The 24,149-nt window shown below is 44.7% G+C and overlaps 1 long non-coding RNA gene across 1 annotated transcript; it reads left to right on the top strand.

Annotated features, from left to right (window-relative positions):
* The first annotated feature begins 241 nt into the window (after positions 1-241).
* On the top strand, positions 242-23,454 carry LOC116938935 (uncharacterized). Its single transcript, XR_012934608.1, has 7 exons — positions 242-907; positions 5,669-5,757; positions 13,927-14,051; positions 16,248-16,500; positions 17,153-17,300; positions 18,615-18,651; positions 20,616-23,454. It is a non-coding gene; the product is annotated as an uncharacterized LOC116938935 (long non-coding RNA).
* Positions 23,455-24,149: the final 695 nt, after the last annotated feature.

Below are 24,149 nucleotides of genomic sequence, written 5' to 3'. Positions count from 1 at the left end.
GTAGTGGCGCAGTGGTTACTGCACTGTGTGTGTGAGGAGTGGTGGCGCAGTGGTTCGCGCACTGTGTGTTTGTCGGGGGGGGGGAGCGGTGGCGCAGTGGTTTGTACACTGTGTGTGGTTGTGTGGGGAGCGGTGGTGCAGTGGTTAGCGCGCTGTTTGTGTTTGTGGGGGGGGAGCGGTGGCGCTGTGGTTAGTGCACGGTGTGTGTGCGTGTTGGGAGCGGCGGGGAAGTGTATAGCGCACTGTGTGTGTGTGGGGAGCGGTGGCGCAGTGGTTAACGAACTGTGTGTGTGGGGAGCGGTGGCGCAGTGGTTGGCGCACTGTTTGTGTGTGTGGGGAGCGGTGGCGCAGTGATTCGCGCAGTGTGTGTGGAGCGGTGGCGCAGTGGTTAGCATGAAGTGTGTGTGTGAGCAGCATTGGCGCAGTGGTTTATGCACTGTGTGTGTGGGGAGCGGTGGCGCTGTGGTTAGTGCACGGTGTGTGTGTTGGGAGCGGTTGCGCAGTGGATAGCGCACTGTGTGTGTGTGGGTAGCGGTGGCGCAGTGGTTGGCGCACTGTGTGTGTGAGGAGCGGTGGCGCAGTGGTTCGCGCACTGTGTGTGTGTGGGGAGCGGTGGCGCAGTGGTTCGCGCACTGCGTACAGTACGTGGATAAAAGAAACAGACCAAACTTTTATCGGAATTTGTATTGCGCATGCAACGTGCACGTGGCCTATCGCGCCTTCCCCGCATGGAATGGAAACAGATGTTCACTGAAATTTCCGTGCTTTTTTTTCAGAAGCTCTGACTAAACCAGCAGAGTAAAAAAAAAGCTCCTGGTTGGTTTCGTATTTTTTTTCCTTGTTCTGTAACAGAAGTGGTCCAAGTGGGATTCAAGGCTCGCCGCTTCATAAAGTGACCGACAATTTGGTGAATATATTGTCTTCGCATTCCTCCTAACCGATACCTTACACTTTACCGTTATGTTAACTACCTCGCCTGGTATGCAGGATTTCGTGGGTTCGATCCCGACACTGACGCCTGCTGTATATTTGGAGTTAGCGTGTCGCTCTCCGCGTGATGGTATGGATTTCTCTGCGTGTCAACGAGTTTTTCCCTCCACGTTTTGAATTACTATCACGCGTTTTAGAGTATTTGGTTGCTAGTATGAATTCCCTGTGTACGCATCTCACGGGTTATCTTTGACTCTCTTACCTTATCTTACCTATATAAGTCATTTTTCTGTCTGTATACACACCCTTGTGACGCATTTAACTTACAAACTGCTGGGTTTTTGTTTCAACAAACTACGCACATACGACGCAATAAGCCCCCGACCGACAAATCGCGATTTATTTTTCCCATCTGTCAAATGTAAAGTAGTTCAATTAACAAAGTATAACTATTTATAAGCACAGGGTGGCACTAAAGCACGCATCTGCGCGAGAACGCTGACTCGGTGGGGGGGGGGGGGGGAATTCTTATTCGCGTTCAAAATGCAACAACAAAAAACATAACGCTGAGGTCAAAGTGTGATGTCCCCCCCCCCCACCACAATGTGTGCAATTACTACTATAGAGTCGGTAGATACTACTATAGTCTGTAGCTACTACTACTGTAATGCAGGCGGGGGATGGTGGGGGGGAGGATAGCGGCCCAGCCCCAGTCGGCCAAGGTGCCACTTCGGCCGGCTGGGCAAGCCAGGCGAAGCCGGGGGCTCTGCACGGGACTAGGCCTCACCACAGCACTCTGTTAAGTTAGTAGTTCACTGCTATAGATAGATACTATTATAGAGTCGGTATATACGACTATAGAGTAGGTAGATACTAGTGTAGAGTAGGTAGATACTACTGTAGACTCGGGAGATACTACTGCAGTCGGTAGATGCTACTGTAGAGTCAGTAGATACTGCTACAGAGTAAGTAAATATATACTACTATAGATTCAGTAGATACTACTGTAGAGCCAGATACTACTGTAGAGCCAGATACTACTGTAGAGTCAGATACTACTCACTCTATTGTATGTAGGGTGTGTAGGTATATATGCCTACGCGGAGGTAAAAATAAATTTGAGGGGTGGGGTCGACAATTTTCAGAAACCTTTTAGATCAACTATTTACCCCCCATTTTCAATAACTTTTTGGACTATTGCAAACATATGCTTAGCTCTTTCGGTAAAGTCATGTTGAAGGGAAACAATAAAATAATAAAATATATAAAACAATAAAAATTCTCACGACGTTTCGACCATAACACAAACGGTCATCATCAGGTGTGAAAAAACCAACGGCAAGAAACATTTGAAAGAAGTGTCGGTTTGCATTTATTTATTTTTAAACGGTGTATTTATTTATTTAAAAAAAACGTCAGCGCCACGCGCAGCGATTTGGCAGTTTATTTAGAAGGACGAGTCCATCTATGTTCTGAAAAGAGGAGGGGGGAGACGAAAAATTAATGTATGCTGTCTGAAAGCCACCGTAAGCGTGAACAATCAATTAAGACCTGAAATGGTTTATCAAATCCTTCCAGTGATTGCTAAGCCAGAATCCATCTTCTTGGTTGAAATTGTCTCTGTGCTGGTATATGTGGATAGCCTCATGAACGAATTTCTCATGGTAGCCAGATGGCTTACAAAGAACCTCTGTCTTGGAGAAGTCAATGTCATGTGAGCCTACTGAATTATTACAATGATCTGCCATGGCCGAGGTGTTGGTCCTACCGTGTTTAAGGTCTGCTTTGTGTTCACGAATGCGGTCCGAGACATGGCGTTTGGTTTCTCCAATGTAACTACTACCACAGAGGCAACTTAGTTTGTAGACACTAGGATACTGTGTGTCCGGAATCACATCTTTTACAGACGGAACCAGATCACGGATTTTATGTAATGTGTTGAAACGAACCTGCATCTTGTGTTTATTCAAGATTTTGGAGATCTTTTTTGTGATCCCCGCAATGTAGGGTAAAGTGATGGTTTTGAAAGGCTTCTCAAGAGGGTCCTTCTTCATGGTTTGAGTGATAGCTTTGCGGATTGTATAGTCGGAGTAACCATTAGCCTTAAGAGCTTGGTGTACGTGATTGAGTTCACTGCCTATGTGTTCCTGGTCGGATATGCATTTGGCTCTATGGTACAGAGTCTTGATGAGAGAATTCTTCTGTGATGGATGGTGGTGGGAATCCGGTTTCAGATAAGCATCCGTATGGGTAGCTTTCCTGTAGACAGAGTGGCTCATTGAACCATCAGGTCTCTTGATAAACCATTTCAGGTATTAATTGATTGTTCACGCTTACGGTGGCTTTCAGACAGCATACATACATTTTTCGTCTCCCCCCTCCTCTTTTCAGAACATAGATGGACTCGTCCTTCTAAATAAACTGCCAAATTGCTGCGTGTGGTGCTGACGTTTTTTTAATAAATACACCTTTTAAAGATAAATAAATGCAAACCGACACTTCTTTCAAATGTTTCTTGCCGTTAGTTTTTTCACACCTGATGATGACCGTTTGTGTTATGGTCTAAACGTCGTGAGTATTTTTATTGTTTTATATATATTTTATTATATTATTGTTTCCCTTCAACGTGACTTTACCGAAAGAGCTAAGAATATGAATTCCTGCAGTCACGAAAGCTTTAAATCAAAACTTATTGCAAACATCTTATAATTTTGACAGACAAATGGACAAACGGCACGCTGGGCTTTCACAATAGCTTAGTATTTGTTTGGTTTTGACATATATTTTTCTCCCGGGTAACGCCGGGTACTTCCCGCGAGTATAAGATATCATCTATATATATAAAAGGGAAATTTATGAATGTGTCTGTTCGAAATGTTTAGCGTACTTCCCAACATGCTACAAACTTGAAATTTGGAATGTGGGTAGTTTCCAGACTGTACACAATGCAAAAAGTATAAAAATAAACTTTTGTTTTTATTTTATTTTGGGGGGGGGGGGGCGCAATAAATAATGGATATAATATATTGCACGGCAAGTGATCGGTGACGTCACATCTGTGATGTCACCCGCATGTGGCAGCGTTACGCAGGGTGCCTGCTGACGTCACGCACCCCCCCCCCCCAACCCTTACGCCGTGTATCCCGCACAAATGCGCGGCATAGCTGTCTCGATTTTCTAAGTCAACGTGACTATTTTCAGCTTGCTCTTAAACATAAAGCAGAAAATCCATCTGTTTGTGTGAAGCGGCAAAAACTCTCCAACGCTGAGCTCTCATGTCATGAAATTTGCACATCTTCTGCCGTCTGGAATTTCTCAGTGAACGCGACTATTTTCAGCTCGCCACGTCATTCCCTTCCCGAGTTGACAAAATCGACCTTACATATAAGTGGGTTAAGGTTGATTTTCCTCGAGTGAAAAACATCCGATTTAGTTAAATTGATTTGTTTCGGCTTGTATCTTTCTTGCATCCATTTTTTCAGCGTTTTTCAGTGAAATATAAGGAAATATGAAATTAATCCAGGACAAGAATCCAAGTCCCGGGCGGAGCCAGGTAGTAAAGCTAGTTTATTATAATGCGATGTTTCCATAACGTGGTGTTCCTCAGCTACGCAACTATCACCGCATTATAGAACAGACTGTATTACACCTCTTATACTTCTACCAAACTTCATTCCATAGATATTTGTATACATGCGTAGTGTTTGTACTTATTTCTCCGCGGAGGACCATAAACTGACAAAAAGCAGCAATTACAAGCATTTGTATGGGTGCGTGAATGGGTCAATAAGTGAGTAGGTTAGTTAGTGAGTGGATGGGTGAGTGGGTGAAGTCTGTGGGTGTGTTAGTGACTTTTTGAGAGAATGGGTGAGTGGTTAAGTAATTGAGTGGGTAAATCACCCTTTACCACCTGGCTAGCTCTGCCCGTGTACTCTGCAGATTCTGTATATTTCCTTATTTCCATACACGGGGCGCATCGGTGGTGAGATCTACGAATGGCATGCGCCGCTTAATACCTGTAGATTATTGTTGTGATAAATCTATCTATTCTACTTATATCACACTTTAACTGTAGATATTTGTATACATTTGTCGTGTTTTGTACTTATTTCTAAAACTGACAAAAATGCAAACTCAAACTCCAATACACAACATTTTTTTGGGGTGAGATCGCGTAGATATAAATGTGTCGCTAACCCACCACAACACAACACAGCCAATCAGTAAGGTTTGCCAAGTGAACAAAACGTGCAAATTAGTAACTACTTCAGTACATACGTTGTTCTGGAGAGTAAACCCACAACATTAAACATTTTAGTACGACGTTTCACTGGTGATTACAACCAGCTTCATCAGGCGATTTGCCAGAATTGTGAAGAAGTCTTCCTGTTTCTGGTATGAAAGAACAAGATGATGTCATCACTGTTAACGCCACATTAATACTTACATGATCTAACACAAATACTTTTATTAGATGTTAAATTACTCACTCCGATGTTTCGTGTTTTAGGCAAAGAGGCAATTATTATTTTTACAAAGCATTTTAAATACCAGTAGCAGTTTCTAGCATGGGTGCGGTTCTCGCCTATATCAACTCAGCCTTAAAAGAGTACTTACCTGGTGTGGTGTAGAAGCACAAAGCAATCGGGAGACAAAGGTAGTCGAACATGGTTCTGGCTATGCTAATCGTGCTGTTTGTGTGGCATTGTGTTTCCTAACAATGGCGTGGTGTTTTCAGTACGACCCCAATCAGCATGAGGACAGCGATGGTGATACTTGGAATGGTGATGGTGGTAATGGTGATGGTGATCAGTTCTGAAAGGCTGGGTAAGATCTGGTATTGAGATATGTGTGTGTGTGTGAGTTTGCTAACAGCACTGTTAAGGCTACATAGGGGATCTTTGTCCATATTGTGGGTAGCGGTGGCACAGCGGTTAGTGAGCTGCACTACGATCCCGGCAACACGAGTTCAATTCCGTTGATGGCCACCAACACCAGTAACGATTATCTGAACTGGTCCTGGGACTGCCCTAGGTCAACTCAGCCTCAAATGTGTACCTTGTGTGATGTATAAACATTGCCACTGGCCACTAACCCCCTCGTGTGCCGTGGCGACCATCATAGGTGCTCGCTAACAGCACTTGCCCCAACAGTCTGTTAAGGCTACACAGGAGACCATTGTCTTTGTCCGCAGGATGCTTGCACGGCTCAGGTTGAAGTGCCACTGACTGCCTCCCCATCCCTCGCATTGCTCACATCTCTCGCCCGCCTGTCACCACGGTAGCAGCCTATGTTACAGTTCTTCAGGGTACAGTACACCCGCGAAAGACTAAAACTAACCCCCGCAATAGCTAAATTAGTATAAAAAGAGCTTGCCCGCAATAAGTTGAATTCGTGAAAGATGAACCCGCGATATTCAAGGGTCTCCTGTACAATAAACTCGGACACATTTTTTATTGATCATCAGACGTGGTCAATCAGTGGAGTTGAAGATGGCAGCCTTCAAGCAGTCCACTCTTTTAAGTGAGAGAACATACATATGCCATCAACGCAGTGACCAAACATCGACCATCAATCTCCCGGTCTCCATAGCAACAACACAAGCTACTCCAATGGCCCTGTTCAAGGCCAAAGAACGTGCCAGATAGGCCCTGGGACAAGCATCCTACAACTGAACATTGAGAGACTCTCCTGGGCAAAACCTATAAAACCAGATGCATCCCAAAAGCATTGTGGGAGGTGATGGTGATTTCTAGACCCAAACCGGGCAAGCCAACCGACAACCCGAGACGCTGTAGACGGATATCATTCCAGTGCATGACCTATAAACTCCTTGAATGCATCATCCTCCGGAAAATCAGCCCCCTCGTCGGGTCAGTGATCTCTAAAGAATATTTACAAATATGGAGGCTAAAGCAAAATCCCCCAAAAACAACAGTCACTGCATTTCATCTTGATAATAGGCGCGCCAAGCACACTCTGAAAGTGACATTTTACACCAACACTGTGCAACATGACCCCAGTACAACCTATTTCGGAGTGAAGCTGGACCGTACGGTAATCTTCCACGACCACCTGATAAAGGTCGCTGCCAAGACAAAAACAAGGGTCAACCTGGTTCAGAAACTGGCAAGCAAAAGCTGGAGAGCATCAGCACCAGTGCTACGGATATCAACTATGGCCCTTGTGTACTCTGTAGGAGAATAATTTGCAACAGTATGGAACAGAAATAGTCGCACTCCACTTGTTGATGTCCAACTGAACACTGCAATGCGATATATTAGTCGAATCCTCAAGTCGACCCCTACACCCTGGCTGCCCGTACTCTCACATCTCTCCCCTATCCTTCCACCACAATGCTGCAATCCTCTGGGAAAATCAACGAATTGAGGAAAACAGCTGCCTTCCCATTCATTAGTACCTCAATAATGTCCCTCATCATGGCTTGGATCTTGAACAATGTGAGTCCAGACACTATGAAGCTTGGGGAGCTGAATGGAGTTCAAAATAACTAATAAACAACTTGTGAAATACTCAACGCAGAAGATCCCTGGGATTCATCTTCCACGAAGCCCTAAACCGCATCCGTGGTCATCCAGAACAGACCATACATCATGTAGCAACGCACTATGAAGGAGACATCACAGAGATAACACTCCACTGCTCCTGAGGCGGTTATCTGGCTTGATCACCTGAATGCTAAATTGTAGTTGTTATTGTTCTGCATGTACATTAGCCAGCCATACAAAAGGAGAATCCAGACTCAGAATCTGTATTTCGTCTGGAATAGAAATCCGAGGAGCTTTGAAGCTTTTTTTCCAGATGTCCAGTAGGAGCACAGTATAAGTTACAACAGACAATACAGACTATACGTATGCAAAATAGAGAAAAGGTAAGAAAATCACTAAATAAAATAACAAATGATTGCACAACGAAGTCACTTATATCGTGTATTAATACAGTGAGGGAAAAACGTATTTGATCCCCTGCTGATTTTGTACGTTTGCCCACTGACAAAGAAATTATCAGTCTAATTTTAATGGTAGGTTTATTTGAACAGTGAGAGACAGAATAACAACAAAATCCAGAAAAACGCATGTCAAAAATGTTATCAATTGATTTGCATTTCAATGAGGGAAATAAGTATTTGACCCCTCTGCAAAACATGACTTAGTACTTGGTGGCAAAACCCTGGTTGGCAATCACAGTGGTCAGACGTTTCTTGTAGTTGGCCACCAGGTTTGCACATATCTCAGGAGGGATTTTGTCCCACTCCTCTTTGCAGATCTCCAAGTCATTAAGGTTTCGAGGCTAACGTTTGGCAACTCGAACCTTCAGCTCCCTCCACAGATTTTCTATGGTATTAAGGTCTGGAGACTGGCTAAGCCACTCCAGGACCTTAATGTGCTACTTCTTGAGTCACTCCTTTGTTGCTTTGGCCATGTGTTTTGGGTCATTGTCATGCTAGAATACCCATTAACGACCCATTTTCAATGCCCTGGGTGAGGGAAGGAGGTTCTCACCCAAGATTTGACGGTACATGGCCCCGTCCATCGTCCCTTTGATGCGGTGAAGTTGTCCTGTCCCCTTAGCAGAAAAACACCCCCAAAGCATAATGTTTCCACCTCCATGTTTGACGGTGGGGATGGTGTTTTTGGGGTCATAGGCAGCATTCCTCCTCCTCCAAACACGGCGAGTTGAGTTGATGCCAAAGAGCTCCATTTTGGTCTCATCTGACCACAACACTTTCACCCAGTTGTCCTCTGAATCATTGAGATGTTCATTGGCAAACTGCAGACGGGCATGTATATGTGCTATCTTGAGCAGGGGGACCTTGCGGGCGCTGTAGGATTTCAGTCCTTCACGGCGTAGTGTTACCAATTGTTTTTTTGGTGATTATAGTCCCAGCTGCCTTGAGATAATCGACAAGATCCTCCCGTGTAGTTCTGGGCTGATTCCTCACCGTTCTCATGATCATTGCAACTCCACGAGACGAGATCTTGCATGGAGCCCCAGGCCGAGGGAGATTGACAGTTCTTTTGTTTCTTCCATTTGCGAATAATCGCACCAACTGTTGTCACCTGACCAAGCTGCTTGGCAATGGTCTTGTAGCCTATTCCAGCTTTGTGTAGGTCTACAATCTTGTCTCTGACATCCTTGGAGAGCTCTTTGGTCTTGGCCATGGTGGAGAGTTTGGAATCTGATTGATTGCTTCTGTGGAAAGGTGTCTTTTATACAGGTAACAAGCTGAGATTAGGAGCACTCCCTTTAAGAGTGGGCTCCTAAACTCAGCTCGTTACCTGTATAAAAGACACCTGGGAGCCAGAAATATTTCTGATGGAGAGGGGGTCAAATACTTATTTCCCTCATTAAAATGCAAATCAATTTATAACATTTTTGACATGCGTTTTCTGGATTTTTTTGTTATTCTCTCACTGTTCAAATAAACCTACCATTAAAATTAAAGACTGATCATTTGTCAGTGGGAAAACGTACAAAATCAGCAGGGGATCAACTACTTTTTTCCCTCACTGTATATAGCAGCCAAATTGTTGAAGACATGTTTCTAGTCTCATTGAGACCCATAGACCCACAGAGCCCCATAGAAACCAATATGTAGAGACCCAGAGACCAATACTCATCAAGACCCATACAAACCCAGAGACCCACTGAGTCCAACACTCATAGACACACACAGATACTCATATATAACCAGAGACCAATAGATACCCACAAGAACCCATCGACCCACGGAGCCCCATAGAAACCAATACTTATAGAGACCCAGAGACCAATACTCATCGAGACCCATACAAACCCAGAGACCCACTGAGTCCAACACTCATAGAGACACACAGATACTCATATATAACCAGAGACCCATAGATACCCACAAGAACCCAGAGTCAGACGCATCCTCATTGAGACCCATACTAAAACAATTTTTTATATTTTATAATCATGAAGTAAGTAGGCTTGGGCAGGACATGTCGCTAGAAATGATTATGGCTGGTTATAAAGAATCATGATAGAATGGCAGCCAAACAAATGTAATGAATTAAAGATAATGGCCATGGCAAAGATGAAGTTCAGCAGTCAGTGAGGTCGATAATCACACTGCAGGCTCATCACAGTGCCTTTGGGATGACGATGATGTTGAGGATTACGATGCTAATGTCCAGAAACACCCATTGCCCATCGTGACGGGTCTAGTTACCTTCTTGACAAAAGCTGCAATCGGCAAACCCGCGATGTGCAAACTCAAAGGCATCAATGTGAAACTCGGGTTTGGTTACCGGTTCGTCATACAACACCCACCCCTCCTTTTGTTGATCGTTACCCTACATCAACCCAAACATTAAACAGGAAGTACTTTGAATGTAAAATATTTGTAATATTCTCTAGTGTTCAATATAACTTGTATGGTAAATGTATAGAATAAAAAAGGGATGCAATGTGCAGTACTGTACAGTATCCGTGTACAGTACACTACAGGAAGTAAAATACTCTTTGTTTTTTTCGGTAAAGTCTCGTAGGTTAAAATAAAAGAAAGAAAAGAAAAAACTAAATTAAATCACGACGTTTCGGAGGCAACACAAGCGTCCTTCTTCAGGTGGAATAAACAGCGGAATAGCTGTCTTCCACCTGAAGAAGGAAGCTTGTGTTGCCTCCGAAACGTCGTGATTTAATTTAGTTGTTTTTTATTTTCTTTATTTTATTTTAACCTACGTGACTTTACCGAACAAACCAGAGAGTAAGAATCCTTGCAGTCACGAAAGCTTCAAATCTAGGAAGTAAAATTGGCGGGCGGTTTAACCTTCCCGCCTCCTGGCGAGAGGCTGGGAACACCACGTGACCTGGGACCCGCCATGGGTACTCGGGAGACAGGATGGAGACAAGACGGAGACAGGATGGAGACAAGACGGAGACAGGATGGAGCCAAGACGGAAGACAGGATGGAGACAAGACGGAGACAGGATGGAGACATGACGGAGATAGGATGGAGACAAGACGGAAGACAGGATGGAGACAAGACGGAAGACAGGATGGAGACAAGACGGAGACAGGATGGAGACAGGATGGAGACAAGACGGAGATAGGATGGAGACAAGACGGAGACAGGATGGAGACATGACGGAGATAGGATGGAGACAAGACGGAAGACAGGATGGAGACAAGACGGAGACAGGATGGAGACAAGACGGAGACAAGACGGAAGACAGGATGGAGACAAGACGGAAGACAGGATGGAGACAAGACGGAGACAGGATGGAGACAAGACGGAGACAGGATGGAGACAGGATGGAGACAAGACGGAGATAGGATGGAGACAATACGGAAGACAGGATGGAGACAAGACGGAGACAGGATGGAGACAAGACGGAGACAAGACGGAGACAGGATGGAGACAAGACGGAGATAGGATGGAGACAAGACGGAGACAAGACGGAGATAGGATGGAGACAGGATGGAGACAAGACAGAAACAGGACGGAGACAAGATGGAGACAAGACGGAGACAAGATGGAGACAAGACGGAGATAGATGGAGACAAGACGGAGACAGGATGGAGACAAGACGGAAGACAGGATGGAGACAAGACGGAGACAGGATGGAGACAAGACGGAGACAAGATGGAGACAAGACGGAAGACAGGATGGAGACAAGACGGAGACAAGATGGAGACAAGACGGAAGACAGGATGGAGACAAGACGGAGATAGGATGGAGACAAGACGGAAGACAGGATGGAGACATGATGGAGACAAGACGGAGACAAGACGGAGACAGGCTGGAGACAAGACGGAGATAGATGGAGACAAGACGGAAGACAGGATGGAGACAAGACGGAGATAGGATGGAGACAAGACGGAAGACAGGATGGAGACAAGACGGAGACAGGATGGAGACAAGACGGAGATAGATGGAGACAAGACGGAGACAGGATGGAGACAAGACGGAGATAGGATAGAAACAGGATGGAGACAAGACGGAGACAGGACGGAGACAAGATGGAGACAAGACGGAGACAAGATGGAGACAAGACGGAAGACAGGATGGAGACAAGACGGAGACAAGACGGAAGACAGGATGGAGACAAGACGGAGACAGGATGGAGACATGACGGAGATAGGATGGAGACAAGACGGAAGACAGGATGGAGACAAGACGGAGACAGGATGGAGACAGGATGGAGACAAGACGGAGACAGGATGGAGACAAGACGGAGATAGGATGGAGACAAGACGGAGACAGGATGGAGACATGACGGAGATAGGATGGAGACAGGATGGAGACAAGACGGAGACAGGATGGAGACAAGACGGAGACAAGACGGAAGACAGGATGGAGACAAGACGGAAGACAGAATGGAGACAAGACGGAGACATGATGGAGACAAGACGGAAGACAGGATGGAGACAAGACGGAGACAGGATGGAGACAAGACGGAGACAAGACGGAGATAGGATGGAGACAAGATGGAGACAAGACGGAGACAGGATGGAGACAAGACGGAGATAGGATGGAGACAAGACGGAGACAGGATGGAGATAGGATGGAGACAGGATGGAGACAAGACGGAAACAGGACGGAGACAAGATGGAGACAAGACGGAGACAAGATGGAGACAAGACGGAGATAGATGGAGACAAGACGGAAGACAGGATGGAGACAAGACGGAGACAGGATGGAGACAAGACGGAGACAAGATGGAGACAAGACGGAAGACAGGATGGAGAAAAGACGGAGACAAGATGGAGACAAGACGGAAGACAGGATGGAGACAAGACGGAGATAGGATGGAGACAAGACGGAAGACAGGATGGAGACAGGATGGAGACAAGACGGAGACAAGACTGAGACAGGCTGGAGACAAGACGGAGATAGATGGAGACAAGACGGAAGACAGGATGGAGACAAGACGGAGACAGGATGGAGACAAGACGGAGACAGGATGGAGACAAGACGGAGATAGGATAGAAACAGGATGGAGAAAAGACGGAGACAGGACGGAGACAAGATGGAGACAAGACGGAGACAAGACGGAAGACAGGATGGAGACAAGACGGAGACAAGACGGAGACAGGATGGAGACAAGACGGAGACAGGATGGAGACAAGACGGAGATAGGATGGAGACAAGACGGAGACAGGATGGAGACAAGACGGAAATAGGATGGAGACAAGACGGAGACAGGACGGAGACAAGATGGAGACAAGACGGAGACAAGACGGAAGACAGGATGGAGACAAGACGGAGACAGGATGGAGACAAGACGGAAGACAGGATGGAGACAAGACGGAAATAGGATGGAGACAAGACGGAGACAGGACGGAGACAAGATGGAGACAAGACGGAGACAAGACGGAAGACAGGATGGAGACAAGACGGAAGACAGGATGGAGACAAGACGGAGACAGGATGGAGACACGACGGAAGACAGGATGGAGACAGGATGGAGACAAGATGGAGAGAAGACGGAGACAAGATGGAGACAAGACGGAAGACAGGATGGAGACAAGACGGAGACAGGATGGAGACAAGACGGAAGACAGGATGGAGACAAGACGGAGACAGGATGGAGACAAGACGGAGACAGGATGGAGACAAGACGGGGGCAAGACGGAAGACAAGACGGAGACAAGAAGACAAGACGGAAACAAGATGGGAGACAAGATGGAGACAAGACGGAAGACAAGATGGAGACAAGACAGCACGTGTGTTTTTTCTCAGCAGTAGCGTCATCGCGAGCAGTGCAGTTCGGACTTGTACAGGAATCTCATGGTCAACTGTGAATGGTCGAGCCATCACAGGGAGGGCGCAATAGGCAAACTCTGTACGCCAATAAATTCGACGCGAAACCCCAAAACCACGATAGCTAAGCCTGCGAGAGGAAAATGTGTTTTTGTGTATTACACTTATAATTAAGGTTCCTTGTCAATATCCAACGCTGTCGCAACTAACGATTGTTTTCCTCTTCACACACAAACAAGCAGATGCCTGCCGTGATGGCCAGCACGCCGTCAGGGTCAATGAGAAGAGAACCATTCTCAACTGTTCACTTCCACTGAGCTCTGGAGACCATTTGGTCAAAATTGAATGGAGAAGAGACACTGTTGTTGTAAGTTAAGAAGAATCTTATCTGTACATCATAAACATTCATATAGAAAGCACCTTTGTACAAGGTGTGTTAGTACAAGGGGCTTTGCTATAATCATAAAATTGTACATACGATGATTATGGTAAAAAAAAGTAGTGAAGTGATTGAAAGCGGTTTTGTAGCTCTGGTGACAGGAGGACTGGTGGGAGTGGTTAAGGGTTGGGGTAGTGATGGGGGTAGGGGTAGTGATAGGGGTTGTGATAGAGGTTGGGGTAGCTATAGGGGTTATGGAGCGGTGGCGTAGCGGTTAGCGCGCTGCGCTGCGAACCCGGTGACCCGGGTTTGATTTCTGCTCACGGCCAACACCAGTGACAATTATCTGAACCGGTACTGGGGATAGCAATAGGAGTAGGGGTAGTGATAGGGTTAGTGCTAGGGGTAGTGATAGGGGTTTAGGTAGTGATAGGGGTTGGGGTAGGCCTGGTCGTATTTCAGGCATATGCAGCATCAGGATAATGATGATGATGCTGCACTAGGGGAGAATAGATAGGGGTTGTTTTAAGGGAGGAACGGAAGCTGCAGGTGGTTGGCGTGCTTGTTAGTGATGAAGATGGTTGCTCTGTGCACTGCAGTAGAGGAGTTGGTTCCAGTGAAGGGGAGCGAGAAGAGAGCAGTAACGAAAGAGTGTGACTGGGCACGGTAGGGTGGCGAGGGTGCCACACAGAGAGGGATGGTACATACTCAGAATGGGAATAACCAGATGGGGATACAGAGGAGTGAGAGACGAGATAAACGAGATGACAGGGTTGGGGCTATTTATCCCGTAGTGGATTTTTTGACATCGGAAGAGCAGTGACCATGGTCAGGGGTCGGCAACCAAAATAATAAAAGCCATTTTGTTTATAATTCGGTAAAAAAAACCCTCAATATTTTAAGAGCCGCAATGCATGTGGTTATTAAGGGACGGTGGTCGTAAATACATCATGCAGATCCATATTCACGAGTTGCCGACCTCTGACCATGAGGATACTGCCGTGATGGAACGGACAGCAACGCAATGCAAAGGTCAGGTTCCATCTCCCGGCATGGCAGTTTAAACAATGGGAAAGTTACACCACAATCCATTAAATCTCCCCTTTTCCCAGCAGTTAACCGGATATAGGCGATCGACAGATAGTGTGTGGTAGGGTAAAGTGTGGGTGCTCCCACCTCTTCCAATACTTCTTGGCCAGCGTGGGAAGCATAGGCCAAATTTCACTGAATTCTTTTTTTAGGAGCTCCCATGCCTAAATGCGTTTGTTCATGGAAAATAAATGTCCTGGCCTTAATCAGGGATCGAGGGAGATGCCTCTGATTAATCCTGGCCCTCAAGTCAACCAATTTTATGGTTTCACCATCGCTACCAATTTTAACGGAAGAACAAAACCCAATATCGCATTAACTTGGGTTCAACACTCAATTTGTCGGAATTAATCTGTGAGAATGAATACAAATATCGGTTTGACTCTCATGCGACGAACGTTACCTTCAATGCCAGAGCGAGTGATGAATCGCTGCCCACTCCTTTATGGACCAGGAGTTCAACCGACAGGATTTCATATGTAGTTCTTTGGTAGCCTGATCTGTAGGCCGCTCTCTATAAACGTGGAGGGTTGCACTACTCTATGTGCGAGAGTTCCCAATGGATTCTTTGTCTCTTGGAATGACCACCGGAATGGCACAATCGCAATAAAACTGTGGCTGGAAGATACTTAACAGAAATGAATTTCATTTATTAATAAAACAAAAATACACCAGGTATTGGTTTAGACTCCAGCTCGTTTAGAATACAGCTGCTAGAGTCCTTACACGCCTCAGTTTTGCGAGCACGTCATCATCATCGTTACCATTACACATCCGCTCTCCTGTCAGTGGCTGAGTGAGTTGGTGAGGGAGTAGGTGAGTGGGTGAGGCAGTGGGTGTGTGAGTGAGTGGGTAAATTTGCCTTTACTCCCCGCCATGGTCTGCCCGTGTAACTTTCCAGTTCTGCGTATTCCCTGATTTCCATATACGGGCCGCATTGGTGGGATCTACTACTATGAAAAATAGCTACATTGCTAATCGGATTTCTTCAGGATAATTAAAGATTCTGATTCTGAAATGCACCACTTTACAAATTGTTCCATATTATTTCGTAATATGGTTTTGCGTGTGTGTGTGTTTTACCTTCCCTTTTAGATATTTTACTATGGCAGCGGGATAAATCAACAACTGAAAGCATCTGAAGGATATACGTTCTTTGGGAACATACAGAGTGGAGACGCCTCTCTGGCTATCGAATATGTTGACGCCGTTAAATTCAGATCATTCTCCTGTAAGCTGATCACGTTGAGAAACCTACATATCGACAACGTCTTTTGTTTACTAAGTGACTCAGGGGGGACACGTCATCCTACGACTGCTCTTACTGCCAACCCATCAAAACAAAATGGTAAACTCAAGCAGTGGCGATGCTGTTATCTCCCTTGCCTAGTATGCAGGAAGTTGTGAGTTCAATCCCGACCCTGACGATACCTGTTGTATATTTGGAGTCCGCGTGTTCTGTCTATCTCTCTCCGTGGTCGTGTGTATTTTTCTTCGGGTCCTCCGGTTTTTCCCTCCACATTTAGAATCAACATCACACGTTTAGATAATTTGGCTGCTGCTATTACATTTCCACGTGATAAGCTATTTTGCTGAGCTACCATTTGTGACCATGTCACTTTTGATAAATAGATGCTTGTCTAGTGGGCGTTACCTGATAAAATAAAATTTTAGTTTTAGTCTGGGTCTCGAAGAGTATGGGTCTCTGTCAGTTTATGTGGGTCTATATGCGTTTCTGGATCTCTGTGGTTCTACATGGGTCTCTGATTATGGGTCTCTATGGGTGTCTGTGGGTCTATGGGTCTCTATGACTGTCAAAACCGCACGTTTAGAGTACGTGGTTGCTGCAATATTGTTCCACACGATAAGCAACTTCGTTAAGCTATCATTTGTAGCCAGGTTGTTTCTGAAAAAGAGCTACATTACACAGTGAGCTTTACCTGTAAATATATTTTTTATGGACGTGGGTGGCACTTCATCGCCCCGTGTGTCGATCGGAGGTGGCAACGTCTACATTGAAGATTGGGTGTGGATGGTGATAGCGGCCGTGGGCTTCGTAGTCCTCGTCATCATCATTGCACTCCTCGCCGTGTGGACCTACCGGAGGAATCAGCAGCGGATCATCGAGCGCTACAACAGGAGGACGAGGTGGGCTCGTCATCACCGCGACTAGCTCTGCAGAACCACTAGCTTCCTCGCGAGTTGGTGATCTTATACCTATCCCACTAAATGTATTTGTATAATACGACGAGAAACAAGGTTTTGTTAGCTGGCTGCCTGGCTAGTCTATTGCCATCACCTCTTTAAGAGTTGATGGTCAAGGCAAGGCTGATATCAGTCTGCATGCAATGTAGAGGTCACACGACGTGCACGCAAGGCATGACGCAAACACCGTTACGTGTTATTCCTCCCAGTCACATTTGTTGGCACGTATTTCCTCTGGCCCCAGCACTTGATTGACATACTTTTGACAATGTAGTTCCGATGGCAATGCCAACCTCGCACAGATACAATGATAAATTCCTAGAATTCGCGCAATTTTCGATCAAAAGTAGTTAATAAAGCTGGCCAAAGTATTTGGAACCACCTAGTTTCGTCTCTTGGCATCTCAATTCTGCCATCTTTGTCCTCATTTATACTTACTTTATTATTAAAATCACTAAAGCTTAAGTGCAAATGTAATTCTACAACATAATTTATATATTTTTTCTATAATTGTGGATTGCTTTAATGCTGTCTGGTGGCCTAGTCACCCTTTTAAAAAGAGCTTCTTAGCTTTACTGAGCAAATGCACTTTTGATTCTTCATTTGATCGATGGACTGTTTCGGTCATATTCTCAGCAGCGGCGTTTTGGCTAGCCATCGAACAAAGTCGGTCACCTCATTGCGCACTTTCAGAAGCACTTCTTCAACCGTCTGGAATGCCCTCCCGATTTTAAGAAGCTACTTGAGCTATGCACTTTTAAATCAAGATATAAAACTCATCTTTATAACTGCTTTTTTGTGTTGATTTTGTTGTCTTCGTCCGGTGCTAAAGAAGTTCAACATGCATACATACAAATGTTCCAAACACAAACAATTATGGCGACCACATTTCTGGGACGCTCGCATTTACATAACCAAGCTCACGCAACAGCGATCCCCGCCCACAAAATGAGTGGCTCTGTTGCTGACATTGGCCCCGCCCACTCTTCATAGGGCCTGCCCACTCCGCTGCCTTCCACGCCCACTAATCATGAAGGCCTTCCCCCACATTGTCATTATTATGCTTGCTGGATAGGAGGAAAGGTTATTTTTTACTTCGGAATTTTTTTTTATATATTTTTTGCAAATGCTTCAGGACACTGGGACACACTATCTAAAATGGCGAGTGTCCTGGCCAAACGTTGGATATCCACGAGTCATTAGTCCCAATGTTCTTGTGTTCAGTTGGTCTGACAGTCCCTGTTTTTTTTCCAACAGTGAGCTTCAGGAATCAATGTCCTACATTAACATCAAGGTAAGCAACGGTTCTGTGGATGATGCTGCGACTGCCAAAGCCATGGGTTATTTTAAGCATGATGATGATCATCATAGTTTGATGTACATACCACACACCTCATGTACTATATCTTGATGCTGACCTACCAGGCACTCGATGGTTTTGCCGCACGATGTATACAGCAACTGATTCATTTTTATACTCGAACAATATCTCTGAAATCTTCGGATCTCGTTCACATACCCGTCTCTCCACAGGTCCAAATAAAATAATTTCTCTCACAACCCATCGGCCATAGAGCCTTGGTTCAAGACAAGCAACCTCTGGACCGGCTTTGATACTCATGCACTTGCAGAAGGCCGTGTGAAGGAGGCTATTTACTTAGTTATTTTAATATTGAATGTCGTTGATTTAAAATCACTGAACTTTGGTATCAGGCCAAATAAAGCCCTGATCCCCTTCTGGGATCACTGTCACCTTCCTAGAATCTCACCCAGATCCAGAATATTGTATGTATGTTGAACTTATTTCGCATCGTACGTAGCCAATCATGCTAAATGGAGAAAGATGGTGAGCAGTGTGGAACAAAGCAGACACCCAGAATAAACACCTAATTACATACCCAAATATTGCACCGCCTGGCTTTGATATTCCTTTTCGAAGACACTGATGGAATAATTAGCTGCATCAGAAAATTAGCGGGCTGGTGTGCGCATCTTCATGAATGGAAAATTAGCTTTCAAAAACAATGCAAATTATTATATTGGCATTATAAAATGTTTTCATCATCACCATCATCATAACTTCTGATTAATACCACGCCTCTCATGCAGGAAGACTCTGGGTGACAGAACAAAGGGATTTTTGCGATCACTGCTCAGGAAGCAAGTTGGTACAGAAAACATACAAATGTTAAACGCAGTACATTATGGACAAATATACAAAACAAACAGGAATAATGAATGTAAAAAATACAAATAGCTTAACACTGCCCCCATGTTTGTCCACTTAATTTGAGTCTTCTATATGCGATCTAAACGTAGTTTAGTTCTAAATTAATGCATAGATGGGGTGCATTAAGCATATTTTTGGCTATGCTCTTCCACAACTTCCGTGACAAAACATAAAACACGCCTTTGGTAATTCCTAATTCCGTCCGTAGTTTTTGTAATAAAAATCTATACCAATGAAGTGTACGTTATCATATGGAATTCATAATTATGCCAAATATAGCAGGCCTGAGTTGTGTAACAAGATAAACCTATCACCAGTATTCCCCATAACTGAAAGACTGCATTTTCAGGCTGAAGCTGCGTACACTTAATACCACACACGTAGAGTTGCCACTGGGACGCTCCCTAATTCCCTTGGCAAGATGACAGCAGGGCGGTGGCATAGCGGAGATGAGATTAGGGTGCTGTGAGTTGCTCTGAGAGCTTTGTGAGCAAGCTCCCTGTTACATGTGTAGAGGACACTCTCCTCTCCCCAAACACACAGAGACAGGTCAGGATTCCAGTCCGTTTATTCCACATCCATAACACACAGCTCCCTCCTTCATCCACAGCTCCCTCCTTCATCCACACCTCCCTCCTTCATCCATAGCTCCCTCCTTCATCCACAGCTCTCTCCTTCATCTATAGCTCTCTCCCCCTCTCATCCCTCCTCTGACATCCCCTCTCATCCCCACGGTCCCCTCTCCTATTTCCTGCCCATCCCCTCATCCCTTACACCTCATTCCCAGCTACCAATCACATATAATTACATCTCGGACTCTCCTCATCTCCCACCACCAAGCACAGTTGGTCATATCTCGGACCGTGTCTCCTCATCTCCCGCCACCAGTCACACATCATCACACCTCAGGTCACTCCTATCAACTGGTGATGTCAGTGTGTAGGGAATGGATATGATGAGGGGACCGCTGTGGAGGAGTGTTACACTGCATAATCCGTGTCCCTGTGAATGTAACTCTTGTGTTCTAGGACGTTCCTGAAGAATTTCTTTACGAAAACTAAAGATGTTCCATGCGGTGACAATGTAGGCATCAGTGTGCTCCTGCATTGTCCATTCTATATCTACTGCTGGGTGAAGGAACAACAACAACAATGAATTTGACACGTGAGGCACGATCCGGCGATGCGACTGCGGTACAGCGTGCGATGTAAGACAGTCGATAACGGTCGCACCGTCAGCTTTGCTCAAGGTCGTCGTATAGCAATAATTGTTGCTCATTTCATTCGTAAAACAGATGATATTTTAATTCCTGACAATACATTTCTGAGATAACAATTGTTAAAGCGTTACATTTATAATTAAACATGCTTAAAAAGCAAATGGGCTTTTCCATTTCTGGCAAGAATACAAGAGGTGTTAAGACGTTTAAACATTGCAAGGCATCAAGTCTGCATTAATCATACATACTTGCGATAAAACATGCAAACAAACATGCTTTAATAACAATATGCATTGTCCTTGAAACTGATTGGCCTGCTCCAGAGACAGCCACCTTCACAGCTTTGTCTGACCAGTGTTATACTCGAAAACGCCAAAAGGTGAACAGCACAAAGGCAATGCAAATATCAAAGCATTAATAGCTCTGGTTGAACAGTGAAATCTACGGGGCCCTTTTTGCTGGCATCAAAATTATATAATGAAAAACTTTTGTTGGTCATACTGCAATGCAGTCATGCACAGGCACAATGAACAAAAACAACAATAGTGTGCTATTATGACAAAGCACCATTGTTCGAAACGTGTCCCAATCTATTGATTTTTATTTTACGGCAGTGTTGTTATGAGTGTTTCTTGTGCGCGTTAATTATAATTAAAATTGGTCGTGAAAAAATATTCACGACACAGTTTTCTTTGTTGGGTTAGATCGCGTAAATGTGTTATAAATCCACCTCCACCCGACACAGCCAGTTAGTAAGGTCTGTCACGTCAACAGACCATGAGCATGTTTTACAATTTTAAATTGTGGTTTTGCTCTCTAACAAACCCATTATTGTCTTCTGAAGTTGTAACATACCAGGCACGTTCTGTTCACGTGACAAACCTTACTGATTGGCTGTGCCGAGTGGAGGTAGCTTTGCAACAGATTTACATTTACGTGATCTAACCCACGACAAAAAACACTTTATCATGAATAATATTGATCGCGAAAGCCTACTTGTTAGATTTTTACACATCTTCAATTAGGGCTTTTGGTAAAACTTCATGTTTCTTCTGAGGGCCAGTGGTGGCAATTATGACGCCATCGTTTGACCGTGTGCGAGGTCTGTGAGTAGTGGTGCGGATCGTGAACAAGTTACGGTGAGGAAGAATCATGGCTGGCAAAAATGTCGAGAAATATACAGTCTAAGGCTTAGACTCTAAGCGATCTTCATTCATACCGGAAGCACGGACAATCTCAGCAACAATGCGATAACTTGCCAAACTCCTCTGATATAAAAAAAAAAATCAAGCGTCAAAGCTGTGGAATGGTGCCGATGAGGAATTACCCCCAGTGAGGAGCTCGCATCTGGCTCCAATTCCAAATGGCTCACATGGCGGAGCCTAAACAGACTGAGAGTGGGTGTCGACAGATGCAACTTTCTCATGAAATCATGGCGGGGTATTCTGCACAACTGAACAATGCGCTTGTCAGAAGAAACAAACCACGGATCATCTCCTGAGATGCCCTGCAACAGCCCAATGTACTTCATATTCTTAGCTCTTTCGGTAAAGTCACGTTGAAGGGAAATAATAAAATATAAGAATATGAATATAGGCATTTCTGTGACCAGTCACAAGCTAATCACTCAGCTATTTAAATGCTAAATTCTATGCTAATTCCTTTGTCAAGGCGCTTTGTTTCTTCTCACACAGCTTAAAGGTCGCGATCTGAGCGTGGCTTTTTCGTTCCAGCGCTGTCCTCCAGACAGTCTCGTCCCTTCACCTGATGAAGGCCGCTTGTGTTGTGGCCGAAACGTCGTGATAATTTTTATTGTTTTATATATATTTTATTATTTTATTGTTTCCCTTCAACGTGACTTTACCGAAAGAGCTAAGAATATGAATTACTGCAGTCACGAAAGCTTTAAATCCCAATGTACTTCTTAAGATTTAGCAATGCCACACCAGAAGCGGTAGCCTGTGCAGAATATTGGGGAAAAACAATATAGGTTGGACGGGAGACACAATGAAGAAGACTTGCCAAACGCAACGGGTGCCACGATGGCTTGGAGATGTTAAATCCCTCGCCTGGTATGCAGAAGGTCGTGGGTTCGATCCTAACCCAGACGATGCCTTTTATATATTTGGAGTCTGTGCGTGTCTTTCCCCGTGGTGGTCGCGGGCATTTTTATCCACATTTAGAAACATGTGTTTAGAGTAGTTGCCTACTATAAATGATAAGCCAATTCGTTGAGCTATCATTTGTGGCCAGGTCGCTTCTGAATAGGAGCGATATTACTCAGTGGGCTTTACCTGGTGAAATAAAAAAAATAGTTTCGTTTATTTTAATCACATTGTTAATGGAAAACTGATATCGCGTTAATTGCCACACGGTTACATGTATTAACATATCGTATCGTATCATGAACAGTAACATAGCAATAATTGTTTAATTAGCAGTTCTACGTAATTAAGAACAAAACACGTGTATCTGCTTATTATCCTCGTATTTAATAATTCACTGTGTAACAAAAATGTTCTTGGGTAGTGTTATTTCCTAATTGCTTATGCCTCAAAAGTACAGAAAATGGCTATTATTCTCCACAAACTTTGCTTTTGTGACCAGGACAGTGATCTTTTGAAATTTACCTATTTTCAATGAGAAAACGTGTGCATTTGTGTCATTCCTTCACATAAAGTCCTGGTCAGTGTGGAGTTGTGAAGGCGGAGGGAGCATAGAAGTACGATGCAACAATGGAGTGCTAGTGCTGCGCAATAATCCTGTTCCGAGCGTGGTGGTCACCCATCCAAGCACGATCCGGGCTCTGCCTTGCTTAGCTTCTGTCTGTGGAGATCGGGCGCATTTTATGCACATTTCTGAAGGTTTTAGGCACATGTTGACGATTTCTGGCGACTTCGCCCTTTTCTGGTGATTTTGTGCAATTTTGGCGATTTAAGGCAATTTAGAGTGAATTACTTACATTATGAGACCTCCTTTGCCAGTAACAAGATATAGTAATATGTTTTTAACCCTCTTATCTGGTAAAAGGGTAAAAACCTATTACTATTTAGGGCGAATTAGTTGATTTCATTATAGGCTTTGTAGGCGTCTATTTCTCTATATTTCTGTACATATGTGCAGATGTGTCCATGTTCAATTTGCGGGTCCATATTCAATGTCCGGGTCCGTGTGTCAGAGGAAAGTTCACACACTGCGCTACACACTTAGCGACCCGCAAGTGGTGGCGGGGGAGATGTTGCATCTCCCTCCTCGCCTGCTACGCAGGACATCATGGGTTCTGTCTGGAGTCTGAGCGTTCTTTCCACGAGGGGGTCACGTGAATCGTTCTCCAGATTCCTCC

Source organism: Petromyzon marinus, chromosome 5 (assembly GCF_048934315.1).
Source record: "Petromyzon marinus isolate PM22_M1 ecotype Great Lakes invasive population chromosome 5, UKy_Petmar_22M1.pri1.0, whole genome shotgun sequence".
In the NCBI taxonomy this organism is placed as follows: domain Eukaryota; kingdom Metazoa; phylum Chordata; class Hyperoartia; order Petromyzontiformes; family Petromyzontidae; genus Petromyzon; species Petromyzon marinus.
The sequence above is the reverse complement of the archived record's forward strand: the minus strand, read 5'-3'. Positions and strand labels throughout refer to the sequence as shown.